The sequence below is a fragment of the Cavia porcellus genome, unplaced genomic scaffold (genome assembly GCF_034190915.1).
Source record: "Cavia porcellus strain 051 isolate PalLab524CR breed Dunkin Hartley unplaced genomic scaffold, mCavPor4.1 scaffold_8, whole genome shotgun sequence".
NCBI lineage: Eukaryota > Metazoa > Chordata > Mammalia > Rodentia > Caviidae > Cavia > Cavia porcellus.
In genome coordinates this window covers 83,081,198-83,098,450 of record NW_026947491.1, presented here as the reverse complement: position 1 = coordinate 83,098,450, position 17,253 = coordinate 83,081,198, and the positions used below count along the sequence as shown (strand labels likewise).

Below are 17,253 nucleotides of genomic sequence, written 5' to 3'. Positions count from 1 at the left end.
CAAGGAGACTGAGAGACAGGGGCACAGACTCGCCAACGTTTATGAGCAGAGTAGAATCTTTATCCTTTTTGTGTTCATCAGAATGTCACTGCCACCACTGATAAATCAACTGGGCCATGTTCTATTATCTCAGCACCTCATGTAGAGAGGGTGATGTCATGGAAGGAATCCAGCCACGGGGATCAGTCCCGGGTTCTGGTTCTGATTCTCTACCCATGAGCTGTGTGCCTTGGATGAATTAGTGGCCTTCTCTAGGCTTCCTGTTAACTAACCATTTACAAGACAGAAAAGGGGAAATACAGGAGGAATTTTCCCCATTTTTCTTTATGGTGATGAAAAGTCCATACCGTAGCCGGGCATGGTGCCACATGCCTGTAATCCCAGCACTTGGGAGGCTGAGGCAGGAGGATCATGCGACCTCAACACCAGTCTGAGCTTTGAAGCGAGCTCAAGGCCAGCTTGAGCTGCATAGTGAGACCCTGTCTCAAAAAAACAAACAAACAAACAAACAAACAAAAACCCACAAAAGTACATAACATAAAATTTATCATTTAAAAAATTTTAAGTGTGTAGTTCAATAATGTTAAATATATTCACATTACTATGAAGAGCTCCAGGATGTTTTTATGTTGCAAATCTGAAACTCTATACTCATTAAACAACTTCCCTTTTCTTCCCCGATGCCCCTAGTAACCACTGTTATACTTGTTTCTATGAAACAGACTCCTTTGATAATTCTCATTTGTCCATTTGGAACCAGTTTACAAGTTTATTTCACTTTGCATGACATCCTCAATTCTCATGTATATTGTAGAATGTGAAAGAATGTTCTTCCTTTTTAGGCAAATATATAAAATTTTGTTTATTCATTCATTCATAGATATACATTTGCATTATTTGTATTTCTTGGCTATAGTGTTACTATCAAAATGACATACAAATGCCTGTTCAAACCTCTTTTGGTTCTGTTAGGTATTTATTGCCCAGGCCTGGGACTGCTGGATCACATGGTAGTTCTATTTTTCATTTTGGAACAAACCATCATACTGTCTTTACGTGCTCGTCTTTAACATCATGTTTCTAGAGTCTGATCATCTTCACCCAAGTTTTCCCCTTCCCTTCCTTTCCAGAGTTAAATAATGACCGGTTGCCATGGGACATGTTTGTAAGAAACCGGGCCTATCGATAACTCTAGGAGATTATTATTTTGCATGTATAAAGTGACAGGAATGAAGATATCTTTTCTGAGGGCTTGTTATAACTGGATGCCTGTGATTCGAGGGAAAGCATGAAGTGGAAATCGTTCTCCTTCCAAAGCTAATGCGACCTCTAGACCACGCTCTGTTGGTCACTGCGCTAAGCACTCCTCACCTCCTAACATATTTATTCCTCCTGAAAGCAGTCTTAGGGACCAGTTTTATCCTCATTTCACCCTGAGGAAACTCAGAGTAAATAGCTTGCTCAAGGTCCCGCAGCCTGTGTCTATGACGCAGCGTGGTATCAGGGAGGTCAGAGGTCTCTCTGCTTCCAGCTCCCGTCTTTGCTATGGCCTTGGGTAATGACCTCCTGGCCTTTGTCCTGTTACCTAATATCATCTCCTGATGCCTTCCTCTCTCTCTCTCCTCCCTTTCAGTCCTGCCCCTGCAGCCTCTTTCTATATCTCTATCTTCCAAGGGTTTCCCTTGTCCCTCTGAGCTTCCTGTTGCCCTCTCATCCTTCCTGAATGGAGAATCCAGAGGGCTTCTTCTGCTCGCCCTCCGCCCTTGGGCTGGGTGCTGGGAATTCACATTTCCTTCCATCTCCAAAGCTCCTACCAGGCCACACCCTCCCCTCTCCTCTAACATTCTCTGACTTGGAGGCTCACACCTTACCCTGCATCAAGCCTGTCATACATCCGTCTCCAGCACTCTCCGTCCTTCGAGTCAGATTTTGGCAGTGACTCATGCTGTTCTCTCCCTCAGATTTGGCCTTGGCTCGGTTGGACGCCCAGCATGCAGGGCACGGCACACCTCACTCCCTGGCTCCCAGCTAGGTGCAGGCCCGGGGCAGCCTCCTTCTTGCCAGCCTTCCTGGCTGTGGATTGCTCCATCCTGCACTCTCAGGATTCGGCGCCCCCATTTCACTGGCGCCTTCACCCTACAGCTCTGCTAGCTCAGGGCATGTCCAGACCCTCAATGATTCCATTTAGCCTGCCTACATCTCCCCCTGGCTTCCCCCCGGCTTCACAGCCACCAGTGTTCTCACATTCTTCACCTTGTTTCTTCCCAGCTGTACCATTTTTTCCTTTTGCTTTGGAGAATGAATTTCACTTTCCTTCAAAATCAATATTTCAGCCTGGGTCCTCCCTCCTTTTGTCCCTTTCTGCAGGGCCTTCCCATCAATCATGCCCTCTCTGTCCAGCATTTTTACCCCCCACCTGTCCCAGTGGCTGAGCATTGAATCACAACCTTCACATGACCTGTATTCCCTAACTCTGTTAAAATTTTTATTTGAACATGGCATTTCCCCTAAGTTGCCAAGTTGCCCAGGCTGGGCCCAGGCAGACCCAGTCCCCGAGTTTGCAGTCCTCTTGCCTCAGCCCCCGCAGGGCTGGCATTACAGATGTGCAGGACCAGGCCTGACTCTGCCCCTTCCCTCTCGCCACACAAACACGCTCAGCTCTCTCCACTCTCCATCCTCCTCTGGCCGCTGGCCCCTACAGGTGTCTGTCCAACCTCGATCCTCCGCTACATCTCTATGAAAGACTTTCTCTTTGCTCATCTCCTTTATGCTCTTTGGTCCACTAACATGTGGTAAGGTGTTTTGGTACATGTGAAGTTAGGTTAAAGATCTGAGGGCACGCATGCCTGATTGCCTGATTGCATCGGTTCCACGGAGGAGACCAGGGTGTTCACTATGAAAACAACGTGAGTGGGTGTGTGGGCTTGAGGGGCAGGGTGATTGATGTTTGCAGCCTGCATGAAGAACAAGGGTGGGAAAGGGCCACCGTGTGCCACCCTGGATGCCTCGCTCAAAGTTTCACTTACACGGTAACTGGAGTATGGAAAAGGTAATGGACCTAGCATGCATGGGATGCCACGTTTCTTTCTGGTACTGAAGAGAGAAAAACAAGGAAAAAGGGAAGGAGAAAAGGAGGAGAAAGATGAGGAGGAGGAGGAGGAGGAGGAGGAGGAGGAGGAGGAGGAGGAGGAGGAGGAGGCAGCAGGGAAGGAGGAGGAGAAGAGGGAGGCGTTTTCCTCCTGCTTTGCTCCCAACTCAGTTCAGTTTTATTTGTTCAGCGTGAGACTGGACCACATGGTCAACAAATCCCAGCTTTAACCATGACCACACAATAGAATCTCTCCTAGCAATGTCTTGAGTTTCTAGCTACCTTGGAGACAAGCCTTTGCAAAAGGGCTAACAAAAAGGCTTGTGTTTTCCACGGAGCATTCTGCACAAGTATCAACACAAACTTTCAAAAAAAGCATTGAGTTCGTTTCATAACAGCCAGTTACCTCATTGTATGTCTTCTTGAGCAAGAAAAGCCTGTGTGTGTGTGTGTGTGTGTGTGTGTGTGTGTGTGTGTGTCTCGATGGTGTTGCCAGGAGCGACTGAAGCCACATGTGGTTTCATCTAAGTTAGAAATGTGCAGTTCAAAGGGATCTTGAGGTGCTGGCACACCAGCTTTAAGGGGTCACTATGATTCAGTTAAATTCTGGACCAAAGAAAGGCTGATAGTCTCTGCACCGATGGGGGCTTTTGTGGATAGAGCAAGACAGGAATATGAAAAGAATGCAGGATTCAATCAGGCAGTGAAAAGATTAGCTGAATCCAGTCTAGGCTAGAGGTTACTGAATTCCATCTACCCAAATTAGGCTGCTCTAGAAAGGACCAGTATGTCTGCTATTCCCAGAGAATTTGGCATGTGCTGATCTGAAAAGATTGTGATGTCAATATAAAGTGTAGCTTATTTCAACCTTTGGATGTTATATTGGAGAGTAAGAAAGAGGTGAAGTTTGTAAACAGAATTGGAATATTTAAGAGAATTCCTCCTGTGATATTTTGAAGTTTATTTGATTAGAATGAAAAGAGACCTTTAAATGCTAGAAAAGTTCTTGCTTGTTTTGATTAAAAATTTGTCCTGTAAAGCATTTGAGTATAGTAACGGAGGGGGGGGGGGATGGAGATGAACATTGTAACATGAATATATTTATAAATGCAGATTAGAATTAAGACTATTTAGCTGATTAAATTGTAAATGACATTGATTATTTAAACAGTTTAATCTGCTAACTGGAGTTTCTTGTTTATCAGAGAAAGTTTGAAAGTGGTTTTCTTAAACTAGATGAGGTGGCATATGCCTATAATCCCAGCATTCGGGAGACTGAGGCAGGAAGATTACTGAGAGTCTGAGGCCAAGCCTGGGCTATACAGTGAGTTTAAGGTCAGCCTAAACTGCGCAGTGAGACCCTGTCTCAAAAAAAAAAAAAAAAAAAAAAAAAGTGATTTTCTTGTTTTCCTAGTTTTATCGAATCATAGTTTAGATTGAAAGTTTAAAAAAAGTTTTAAAATTTGTACCATTACTAAGTTAAATATTAATTGAGAAGTCAGTTCACTGAAAATCCTTTTCTGCAAATGTGTCCCTACCGAGGACCTAAGTATAGGCAAAGACGGGAAGGAAGACTGTGTCCCATCGGGATGAGGACGAGGGGGCTGGTGCGCAACAAGGTGGGGACCCCGGGGCTGGAAGAGCAGAGGGCCTGAGGGGCAGAGAGAGGACTGGGGTGAGCGGAGGTTTCTGACCGAAAATACTTCTTACATTTTCATAACTTGAATACTTTCATGAGTGCTCAAATCCATACCATAATCTTTGCACGTCCCTGGTGTACAGGGAATAGTTCAGGATTAAACAGGACCGAGCATTAAACTCCACACTGGATGGCACCTTGACTCCCTGGAGAATACCCAATGGCTTCTCGGTGGTTCAAGTGAAATATTATATCACTGTGATTTTCTTATTTTGACTCTTCTGGAAGTTTGGGAGATCAAAAAGGAAGGTAGAGAAAAACATAAGCAAACATTCTCAGATAATCCAGAGTTAAAGTCAAGCCCATGGTCATTTCTGGCTGTGTCAGTGGCCCTTGTCACTGGAGGGAAAAAAGTTCCAAGAGTTGTGCTGTAGGTTCCATTCTCTTTCCCACTTAAAGTTAACCCTTTATTGTCTTCACCCATGGGTTTCCACGCTTAGGGAGACTCTCACTACCGGTCGACGTTCTGTGTGAATTTCCGTCGGAGGGGTAGCCTGTCTCTAAGTGCATTGGTTGGGAACAGAGAACAGGCTCAGGGCGGTGTCAATGTATGTGAGTGAGTGAATGTCGCCATCCTTCCTGCCAATGTCATCAGGAGTGGGAGGGATAGGTAAGCAACTAGTTAGAGTTCCCGCCAAGAGCTTTGTGTAGGTTAGGGAGGCACCGGCAATAACCACTCTGCGCCTGTCCTGCCAGATGGGCTGGAAGCCTTAAGTACAGACCAGCAATTCCTCGTCCTGGCTAGTCACCGTGGTCACTTGAAGAAATATGGAAAGAAATGTCTAGGTCTGACATCTCCACTCCAATTCTGATCCGGCTGCTCTGGAGCGTGGCTCATGGTCAGTATTATCAGGGGGATGTACTCCAAGACCAGAGGTAAGCTTAGTATCTGTTTACTTTTTTAGGATAACCACAGCACAGTGAAGGTACTGAGGCACAGACTGCATCCATGTTTACAAAAATGCATGCTGCAGTTCCAAGTATGCCGGGTTCCGTGACAGATTCTGAACTCTCTCTTTCTTGTGCTCCCCGCCCTCCCCCATCTATCCCTCTGCCTTTTGTCTTCCTTTGCACTGTTCTGTAACCCTCTCCTAGGCTGCCTCAGGCCTCTTTTCTTGGCCATCTGCCCACATTCTTCCTATAGTGCTCAAAATGAGTAAAACTGGACACAACTCTATTAGTTGAGAACAAGATGCTGATTATCCTCTGCCCGGATGCAGATTGTTGGAAGCTGCTTCTCTACACCTCTGCACCTCATTCTCAATACAACCTTGGAGACAGGACCTTGACAGAGAAGGCTTAGCAGTGTGACTTCATTTGCAGATGGCTAATTTTAGTGTTTTTCATTCCAGGCAATCTGAGCCACTAGTGGGAAGAGGAGGGAAAGATACACTCTTCATCACAAAAGAATGTCCAGGAATAAACCTAGCAGGAAAGTTTTCTTCCTTTGGAGGAAGAAAATTTGCAGATGCAATTCTATTGCAGTGTGTGTTCCTGGACTGAAAAAAAATATAATGTTTGTTTGGGGAATAATTGGAAAAGTTTTTGTTGAATTTTGTGTTAAATGATATTGAATGCAAATTGAACTTACTGAATAGGAGAGGAAAAAATGGCAGCTTGCTAGGGGGCTGGGTACAGAGTCTCTGTGGAGAAATCAGATCAGATGCTAGAATATGACAACATGGAGAGAGCCAGATGAATGGATAATGATTCTTATTAACCAAGGCGGCAACCAAAGGGAAAAATAAAACTAGGAAGAGGAAGGAAAAGCACAGGTGGAGAGCTGAAGCCCGATGTACTCACTGAGCCCTGTTCTGTGCTGTGCTAGGCGCACCGGGACATCCGAGGTTGCGCTGAGACTGTGGCTGCCGATGGTGAATCCCGGACCCTTAATGGGAGGAAGTGGCACAGTGAGCAGTGGATCCAAGGGGAAAAGCCATATTGGCTCTTGGCGACTGCTGGAAATTGAGAACTGGGGCCCTGTGAAGCAGCCAAAGCCACCTGGCCATGCTGGAGGAGACTGCATGAAGCTCCTGGGCTCCAAAGCCAGACACTGCAGTTTTCTGACCAATCAACACTGTGCTGGGGACCCAGTGAAGACACGTGATGCAGTGTGCAGTGAACCCAAAAGGAAGATCTGCATTGAGTCCCAGTGAGTACTAGGAACTGGGTCCCACAGCTGCTGTCACTGGCTGGAGGATATCTTGGAATTGGGCAGAGCCCAGCACCACAGCGGCATCAGTGACACAGAGAGGACTGGTGGAGGACATCTTGGAGTTGGGCAGAGCCCGGCATTGAGGTGATATCAGATAGTCATCCCTGGCACAAAGAGGTCTGATGGAGGACAGCTTGAGTTTGGGCAGAGCCCTGCACCGCACTGACATCAGTCAGCCACGCCTGATGCAGAGAGAACTGGCAGGGTCTGCTGGGGCTGAACTACACCTCTGGTTGGGACCCAACAAACAGATACAAAGTTGTTGTGACTCTATGATGTCCACAAGGTACAGCCTAACTTGCGGATTGACTGGTACAGAGGCTGGAGGCTGGCCTGCACCGTCCCTGCATCCTTGCCCATACTTCAGATAACAGCAAATTGGGGAGGGCAGCAAAAACTCCAATCAGCACACTTTGGAAAGACCCTAAGCAATACAGAGAGGGCCAGAGACCCCTAGGACACACCAGTCTGAAAGAAACCAGAAACATGACAAGAGATAGGAAAAAAAAAATCTCCAGCTGCCAAACCTGGGAAAATAAGCCCAGGAAAAGTAAATACAGAAGAGAACCAGCACGGTAACCATCCAATACTAGACACAGCATCAGCCGATATAAAGAAATACCTTCACGACCTCATAACAACTTAAAACTGTACTTCTGATCCAAGTGAGGCAAGATATAAAGAGATTGATTAAAGAAATGATAAGTCCCTCCCAAGAGAACACAGATGGAAGAACAGAGGAAATCAGAAAAGAAAGAGAAACCTCTGATGAAGAATTTAAACATAACCTAGAATACATGAAACAGATCCAAAGAGATTACCAGGAAACTAAAAACTCCATTGAAACCTGGCAGAATGCCCTGACAGAAACTAAAGTTAGCCTTTTGAAACTTGAAGAGAGATTTATGATATATGATTATGAAACAAAAGACCTCTTAAAAATAACGAGGAACCAGAAAGAAACAATTCAAAGGCAAGAAGATAACAAAAGGATACATAACTTAAGAATAAGGCACTTGAGCAAGGGAGCAGGAGTAACCAAAAATGAACTACAAAGAATATTCACAGATATATTAAAGGAAAACTTTCCAAGCATAGGAACAAGAAATGATAAATGAGGCATACAGAACTCCAGCCACCTACAACCAAAACAGATCTACACCCAGACATATAATAATCAAGATTCCAGAAATTCACCAAAAGAACAGAACACTAAAAGGAGCCAGGGAAAAGAAGCGGATTACCTACAATGGGAAAATTATCAAAATAACAACAGACTTATCAACACAAACTCTCAAATTGAGAAGAGCCTGGGGAGAAATTATCCAGGCCCTGAAAGAAAATAATTTGCAACCAAGACTGATGTACCCAGAAAAACTCTCTCAAAATTAATGGAGAAATAAGATGTTTTCAAGACAAGGAGGAACTGTGGGTGTTCATGGCCACCAACCCAACCCTACTGAGAGTACTGAAGGACATTCCAGAGAGAGAGAGGAAGGGATCCCAGGATCCCAGCAACAGTGACAGAGAGGCCTCAATGAACAGGGCAGACAGTGGAATGAGGGAGTAAGGTGACAAATTATAGTAGTAAAGTGGAGTAGCAGACATGAGGCAGAGACAATAAGCTATAATCTTTAATATAGATAGCCTTGATACACTAAAATAAAAAAACAGGCAGAGTAGACTAGGAGAGAGGCTCCATCGAGATGCTCTGAATGGGAAATACACTCAGCCCGAAGGAGGGTTAATAAACTGAAAGTCAAAGATGAGAAAGCAAAGCTATATGTGACAGGAAACCAGAGAGAAATAGGGAGAGAAATAGGGACAACTCGTCCAGCAGCCGCAGATAGACTGGAAAGCTATGACACTTTTGGGCAGTGTAGAACTACACAGCTGGATGGAAGGAAGAGCTTGTGACTTTAGTGAGTAAAGGAGTACAGCTCAAGATCAAGTTCAGGGGCAGAAAGGTTCAGCAACACTCGGATAGACAATGGACTGGCCCCCTAATCTAAAAACTAAAGGGGCTAGTGAGACCCAAAACATACAAAGCATCCTGAGAAGGGGAAAGGTGAAAAATAGCCCAAAAAGGGAAGGCAGAGGTCATTGTTAATAGTGTGTCAGGATAGCAGTCTTATCACTCTGTTTAGTTTGATTTTATTTCGTTCCAGTCTGTCCACTCATATCAGATTTGAGGGCACAGACGTCTAACCCAAAAATAGTAGGTTATACCATGGTAACTATCCTTAATTTCCTATTAACTTAAACTGAAACTCTGTTTTACTTACATTGTCTTACTATGACTGATCTTATTTGAATCTGGTTTGTTAGACCGCAGTTTTGACTGGTTTTATTCGAATTTGGTCTGCTTGATAGTATCAAGTCTAAAATTAGAGGCAACTACTCTGAAGATGGCAAGATGTAAAAGATATCCATACTGGTTTTGATTAATAACCGCTCTCAGGTCCTACAATGTTTTCAAAGTTGTGTTTTTATAAAACTAGCTATGTAATACTATGCTTAACTATATTAAGCCTGATGATGTGGACAAGTCTATTGAAAATAACAAAAGAAAGCATAGTAACTATGGTAGATCACCTAATATTGTGGTCTTATGTGTCTTTTTCATTGCATGTTTTTCTAAGAATTTGTTTTGCTGTCTTGTTATGATCTGTTTTTCCCTATAATACAGAGAGGATAGATATACATGTAGAAATTCACACATGGGAAGAATTTTTTAAACTATTTATGGGAGCAGATTATATAATGCAAGATGTAATGAACAGATACTCTGAAGAAGAAGAGACACTAAGAAACCCAATGTTAATTCTGTAGCATTATAATATAAAATCTAGCAATACTATTATTCACTGATCAGAGTGATATTAGTCTAGTCTCTTAGGTTCAACTTCAGCATGTATAATGATAAGGACAGCTACTACAAAGAGAATGAGAGACACTATGGTAGTTATTTTGTCTTCCCCAATGTCAGATCTTGGAGACCTAAAAAGCCTTCATCATCCTGTAATGATTTGATTAGTTCTATAATATGCAGTATGTATTAAATGTGTGTGAAGATGGGGACAACTATTTGGAAGAAAATTAGAGACAATAAGATAGACAGTGAAGATCTCCAGTGGACTTGCTTTAAAATCTGTATTTCTTTAAACTGTTTCTTTTTGAACTGTTTTGTTCTGTTTTGATATGTTTAATCTTACCCTCTTTAAGATAAAAAACAAGTGTGTAGGACTGATAACTATATTACTAAGTTTTGTTGGATCATTGAGCAGAACTGTTGGCAGTGTCACTATTTGAATGTCACTTTATATACTTTAATTTTGTTACCTGAACAACTATTTCTAAGATGACAATATGTAACTTATCAACTGGTGATTTCTTACTGTTTATTTTTCTGTAATTCTGTATTATTTCTACCCTCTTTTTTTTCTCCATTTTTTTGTTTCTTTCTCTTTAAATAAAAAAAAAAAGAAAAAAAAAGAATTTACTGAATCTAGTAATTACAACAATGAGGAGAGTCTCCTTGTTTTTAGGGAACAGAGACTCAAGTACTAAAAGGTGAATTTGTGAGATCTATATGCTGATTTGAAAAGAATGGCAAAAATAAGTCCACAACAGTGATAAAGCACACAGCAAAATGCTAGCAATTCGTAAATCTAGATGAAGATTATGGATGTTATTATAGTAAAACTTTTATTTTTTTAAATAAAAACTAGTGATCGCAAAACTCATTATAGAAGAAGCAATGACAAATTTAAAAAGTAGAGACATAATAGGATGTTTTTAAATAATATCAAAACTGGGGGAAAAACTGGGGGAGGGGGCATGCCTGTAATCTCAGCCCTCAGAAGGCTGAGGCAGGAGGATAGTTGTGAGTTTAAGACCAGCTGGGCTACAAAGTGCACTCAAGACCAGCCTAAACTGCATAGAGAGGCCCTGTCTCAAATAGACAAACATAAATAAATAAAAATGCTGGATTCAGTTGAGACCCTAGATCTACCTGCTAGTTTTCGGGGGACAGTGGAACATATTAAAAGACACAAGGAGGCTACAGCTGGGCAAATGTAGAATATAAAAATCTCTACCAGCTGTCGTGGCACACATCTATATTCACAGTACTCAGGAGGCTGAGGCAGGAGGATCAGTGTGAGTTCAAGACCAGCCTGGATTGCACAGTGAGAGCTTATCTCAAAACAAAAGAAAGCACCCAGAATATGAGAAACTCTATGGTCATGATTTGATTTCTTCAACACATGAATGGAATCATAAAAAGTAAAGAACTTGTTCCAGATTACAGAAGCTGCAGAGATACACCAACCAAACCGTCTATGGATCTAGATTTGAAAAAACTGTGAAAAAGACAATCTTAACGTTTTAAAACTGTGCACAAATGGGTATTAGATAATTTTAGAAATGATTGGTTACTTGGATGACTGAAAAAATGACATTAGAATACTGTTAATTTTAAAAAATTCTTCCTGAATAGTTCTATAAGTCTGACTAAAAGTAGAAAAAGGGGCGGGGGGAACAAATCTTTATCTTTCAGAGATTCAAACTGAAATATTTAAGAGTTGAACACCAGGATGATATGTGCTTTAAAATATTCCAGCAAAAACAACAAGAGAAAAAAAAACAGAGAGAGAAAAGAATGTGGGGAATTACGTGAAGCAACTTGGGCAAAATATTGATGATCAAAAAAGCTGGATCATGTTACTCTCCTTACATTTGTGCAGTTGGTGTAATACCAAAGAATTTTAACGCTATAATGAACCCCAGCACTCTGGGAGGCTGAGGCAGGAAGATTGGAAGTCTAAGGTCAGCCTAGATAACTTAGCTACTTAGTCAAAAAATAAAAATAAGTAAAAAGCTGGGGATGTAGCTCAGTGAGAAGGGCTTTGGTCCAATCCTCGCCCCCACACACACATAATGAAATTTTAAAGATGTACCTTTGTATTTTTGGTGGCGGTGGTAATGAGGGTTCAAACCCCAGAGCGTTGCACATGCTAGGAAAGTGCTGTATCCCTCACCCCCAGCTCTAACGCTTGTATATTTTTCTGATTGTTTACCAGAAATAAGTTCCTAGAAGCAGAATTGTGAAATCAGAGATCACACATGTTTTGAAAACTTTCAGACCAATTGCTTAATTGAAATGAATAAATGAACTTTTAACCAAAATTATACAGTAGCTTCTTCAGAAATATTTGATTCCTACTAAAGACACTTCAAATGCCAGTAGGCACCGGGAAATGCTTCTCATTTGGTTTGCTGTTTGTTAAGGGAAAACTGTGAGTGTCTCCTCCCGGTGGCCCCCAGCCCTGTTACCCCAGCAGCGCTACCAAAGTCCTTCATGTTGCTGCTGTGGACACTCAATTGGCTGAGTGTCTGAAGAGGTGCTTTTGTCCAATAATCCTGGGGAAATTGGCTTCCCTGGCTTTGCTTTTATAGTAAATAAATTTCAGGGTTGTGTCCTAATCACACAGTGAGTTGGAGAAATTTCTTTTTGCGTGGTGAGAGTTGCTGAATTCCCTCTCCTGAGGGAACCTGAGACAGAGCACAGGGTGAACAAAGGGATCAAGAAGCACTGAGGGGGTGCTGAATGTGGTGGCACAAGCCTTTAATCCTAGTACTGGGGAGGCTGAGGCAGGAGAATCGCTGCAAGTTGGAGGCCAGCTTGAACCACAAAGTGAAATCTTGTATCAAAAACAAGCAGTAAGGTAGTGGAGGGGCTGGGTGAGTGGGGCTCCCAATGCCTTGGGCAGGGTGTGATGGTCACAGCTCTAGGGAGGGGAGGGGTGGTCTTTCTTGCCTCACATGTGTTAATGATTCACCAACTGGAGTCAGCATAGAGATATCAAAGTTGCAGGAGAGAAAATCAGGATCCGCACCCATTTCCCTGCTTCTCCTGTCCTTCTCCACCTGTCCTTCTTTTTCAGCCAGGGCTGCTCTTTCATCCAAGATTAAAAGAGGGTTTTTTGGGAGGGGGAAATGTATTTATTTCTTCAGACACTGCTTTTCAGTGTATGCTAAAGAGCCAGTCATGTGCCGTGGAGTAAAAAGTAACAAAAACATATTGGGAAAGAGTTTTGCCTCCAAACTGAGGTGTAAAGGGCCACGTGATAAATGTGATTTTGAAAGGTTCTTTGCCCCTTGCAGGGCTTTGCCTTGTGCAGAGAAATCCCCAGCAGGAGTGAGAGTCCTGCTCCCAAGCGTTCCCATCTTTTACTTGGTGAATCGCTCCTCCTTGCAGTGGGAGTTGGTTCTCTAATGTCTTAAGCCGGAGATCTTTCTTATAAGAACACTGTGGTTTGGTGGCATCAGATTCGTACTACTTTGATGACCCTACGGATCAGGGACCAGAGCGTAAGAAGCAGCCTGTGGCGTTTCCATCTCAAACCCTGAAGAATATCTGGCACCAAGCAGAGGTCTAGGTGCTGTGCATTCACCTGAGATCTCCAAAAGCCTGGTTTTTCTTGGAATATCAGAATGGGACATCATTTCACCAGTTGCTTCAACAGAAAACCCGGAGGCAAGTTGATTTGGATTCAAGAGTCTGGTTGAAATGCCTTTAAGCCAACTAAAGATGCTTCAGTACAATCTAGAAGAAAGAAGAAAGGAAGGAAGGAAGGAAGGAAGGAAGGAAGGGAGGGAGGGAGAGAGGGAGGGAGGGAAGGAGGGAAGAGAGAGATTCAGGGCTTCGTGGCAGAGACCATGTACATGCGAGGCTCAGAAGGGGTGGAAGCTGCAGACAGAAGCCCAGAAACCCACTCTGCTCTCTTCTGCTTCACCTTTTTTTAGGTTCACACGTGACACACACAGCCACCTTAAGAGCTTGTCTTAATATCTTAGCATCAATCTTATTGGCTTACCTTGATTAGATATTAATTTTGGCCCAGTCAGCACGGCCAGAGGGGAGGAACACACTGTGAATACAACCACCACGCCCAGCTCAGAGAGCTCCAGGCATAGTAAGCAGGGAAGATGCGCTAGGAGTTCTGCCCTCCACGTCTTGGGCAGTGTTGCCATCTGCATGTGCCTGCCCAGCGCGCCAGACCTTCTCTGTAATTGGCCTACTAGGGATTGAGTACCTGTTACGTGCATGGTTTAGAGTTAGGCATGAAGACACAAAGAAGAATCAGGCATGCGCCATCAGTTTGGGAAAATAGGATGCAAACTAGAAATTAAACAGCATTGTGAGAAATACAGGAAATCAATTTTGTGATATGTTGAAATACCTACATGATGCCTGGAGCAATTGCAGCCATTGTGAGACCATGAGTGGAGATGTTGCACGCACACCGAAAATGGCAGTATTAGAAGATGAATCTTCCACTGTGCTGTTATGCTGCTCAATCAACCAGGCCTGGAAGGAGTCTTATTCAGCTAGCTGTTGTGCAAGACAGGATACCTCTATTGTTTGAGAGTCAGGTATGTTTGGAAGAGTCCAGTGATGATCAAAGATGGCTGTCCCCGCTAGTGCTGGTGGCTGCCACTGACTTTTTCCTCCTTGCCACTTGGTTCCGGGTAGCTGACTGAGCCCAAGAACCATACTGAGGCGGGCTCTACAAGATGTTTGTAGGACACTGAAACAAGGCCAAATTAGACCAGAGCTCTGTTGGAAATGTCTCACTCTTATCCAGAAGACCCAGTTTCAGAATGCTTAGGTTACTGAGGTAGCCAGAAAGCAAGCGGATGAATCAGGAAAAAAAAAAAAAGATATAAGAAATGTCTGTCACTTGGGGATATAGATGGCATTGCCATGGCAATCAAAACAACTTTAGCAGCCTAATATTGAGACAACAAGTGCATCCAATCTGCTAGAAAGTTATGTGCCTCCTTTTAATGCTGAAGTATGTCAGAAATTGTTGGATCAGGGAGCTCTGCTAAAGGGAAAAGCAAATCCAGTATCAGAGTTCATGTGCTTTGTGGCATTAGGACTAGACACAGGGGGATAAACCCTAAATCCTGCTGCCCACTGAGGACTTGTTGGTTTTAAACCCAGATATGGCTTAGTTTCACACTGTGGTCTCACTCCCCTGGTGAATTCAATGGCTGTGCCAGGAATCCTAACCAAATGTGTGGATAATACAGCAGTTATATTTGGTATATTGGCTGGACATGACCCCAAAGATTTTACCTCTGTGCAGATCCAATTAAACCATTTATGCTTCCCAGTCTGACAGATGTAAGCCAACTATGTGTAGGAATTCTGAAGGAATATCTTATACCTGAATTATCCAGTGAAGTATGATCTCCCTGCTCCAAAGTTGCTGGCTTTTTTGAGCCTGCAGGAGCCAAAGTGACTGAAGCATCCCTGCCTCACACCTCTTATTCATGCCTGACACCATGCATTGCACACATCAGAAGGGGCATCAAATACAGTGTTTTGGTTACTTTCCTCTTGTTGCTGAGATAAAATACTCAATATATAAAGTTAAGGAAAGAAGGGTGTATTTAGCTCCCAGGTTGTGGAAGTTTCAGTCCATACTCAGCTGGCTCCAAGGTAGGATGGGACATGGCAGGGGAGTTCATAGCAGTAAAAGACAGCAAGAGCAAAAAGAAAGGAGCATAGTAAGTTATATTGTTTGTAGGCCACACCCATAATCCCAGCACTGGACCATGAATCAGTCACAAACTCTAGAAACCTGCCCCCATGACCGCATAAGGCTTTGGGGGACATCCAGACACGAACCATAACATATGGCAAGATTTGATGGGCTGGGATGTGGTCATGGACGTGACATTGAATTGGCTACTGAAATCACATATGCTGCCACCAGGTGAGAAAGGTTCACTCGTGGCAAGATGAAGAATTATTTCAGGAAACTTTTTCTTAGTAAAACTATTCCATCAAGCCCAGAAAGTGAGGCACCTCCTTGCAAATGATTTTGTGACAGCTTTTAACTCTGGAGTGGGTTTCTTACTAACTTCCACCCTCCTGAGTGAGGCAGTACCATACCTGGAGTTCATCAAAGAAGGAAACAGCGTGAAGGGTACAGTTTTATAGGGGTGGTAAATGTGACTGGGCCGCCAGCTGTGACCATGTGGTAGCCCTCTCCCCCATGGACTGCTAACAGGTCTGCAGTGTGTCGGACACACATTTTGTAACCAAGAGCTTCTCATAGTTGAAAATGAAAAGTTAGCTTCTGTTTCTCCAAAACAGTAGAGATAATTGTATCTTGCAAATTCAAATGGTTTTAAAGATAAAAAAATAAAAGTTAGATACATTTACATGGAGCTGAAAGCATTCTGCCAGATATGGAATGCAAAGCCCTTAGCACAGCACCTGACACACACGACACGCACCATCATTGCTATGTGGACTTCTTTCTGTTAAATGTAAGGGAGGGATTATAGTTACAATCTTATTGCATCTCTCAAAACTATTTGATGAGATATTTGGTATCCACATTTTGTTTATGCCCAATAAAATTATGCTGGTTCTATGATACAATGATACCAACTCTCTTTGTAAGCCTTGAGTTTGTCAAAGATTAGACAAAATTTCCACCTTTTTGAAGCTTTGCGTAAATTTGGCCTCTCTTGAAAGATGACTTTTGAGTTGACTAGGGTGAAAACAGGGCTACTATGTTTGAGGGAGAAACACATTACAGCTGAGAATTATCTAAGGAAAAGTCCTGTTTTTATGACTTTCCATAGTGGCCCCAAAGAAGGCTTTCCGGGGACATCTGGAGGGCAGTTTGTGGCATGTAAGGCACTGACCGTTACCTGGAAATCCCTGCAGATTTTTTGTCTGGTGAGGCATCTGAGGCAGTTAGCTGAAATTAGGTACCCTGCTCAAGGTTAGTCAAGGATGGCACAACCAAGAGGGATTAGAATTCACAGTCACAGTGCCCAGAATTCCTGTGCGTGACTGGACTTCGCTACGTGATGTTACTTGGGGGCAACACTCACTATTGTGGCAACAGTATCTTCAGAGAGCAAGGGGCGGGACAACGGCAGAGCCACTAATTCAAAATGGTACGACTGGAAGAGATCTGGTCCAACGCTCTCCTTACACAGAGGGCAAGATTTACGTCCATAGCAGCTGAAGGGCGTATCCAAGGTCGTGGGACTGATACACAGCTGAGCAGAGATGAAGATTTTTGTTTTATGATGCTTGACTTAGTGTTTTCTATTTTTTGTGTGTTTCTCCCCTCTCCCTCCCCTCCTCTCCCCTCCTCTGTTCTCTCCTCTCCCCTCCCCTCCTCTCCCCTCCTCTCCTGTCCCCTCCCCTCC

General features: G+C 43.4%; 1 pseudogene; it reads left to right on the top strand.

The window, feature by feature from the left end:
* The first annotated feature begins 4,677 nt into the window (after positions 1-4,677).
* Positions 4,678-16,838, top strand: LOC100727251 (glutamyl-tRNA(Gln) amidotransferase subunit A, mitochondrial-like; annotated as a pseudogene).
* The last annotated feature ends 415 nt before the right edge of the window (positions 16,839-17,253 follow it).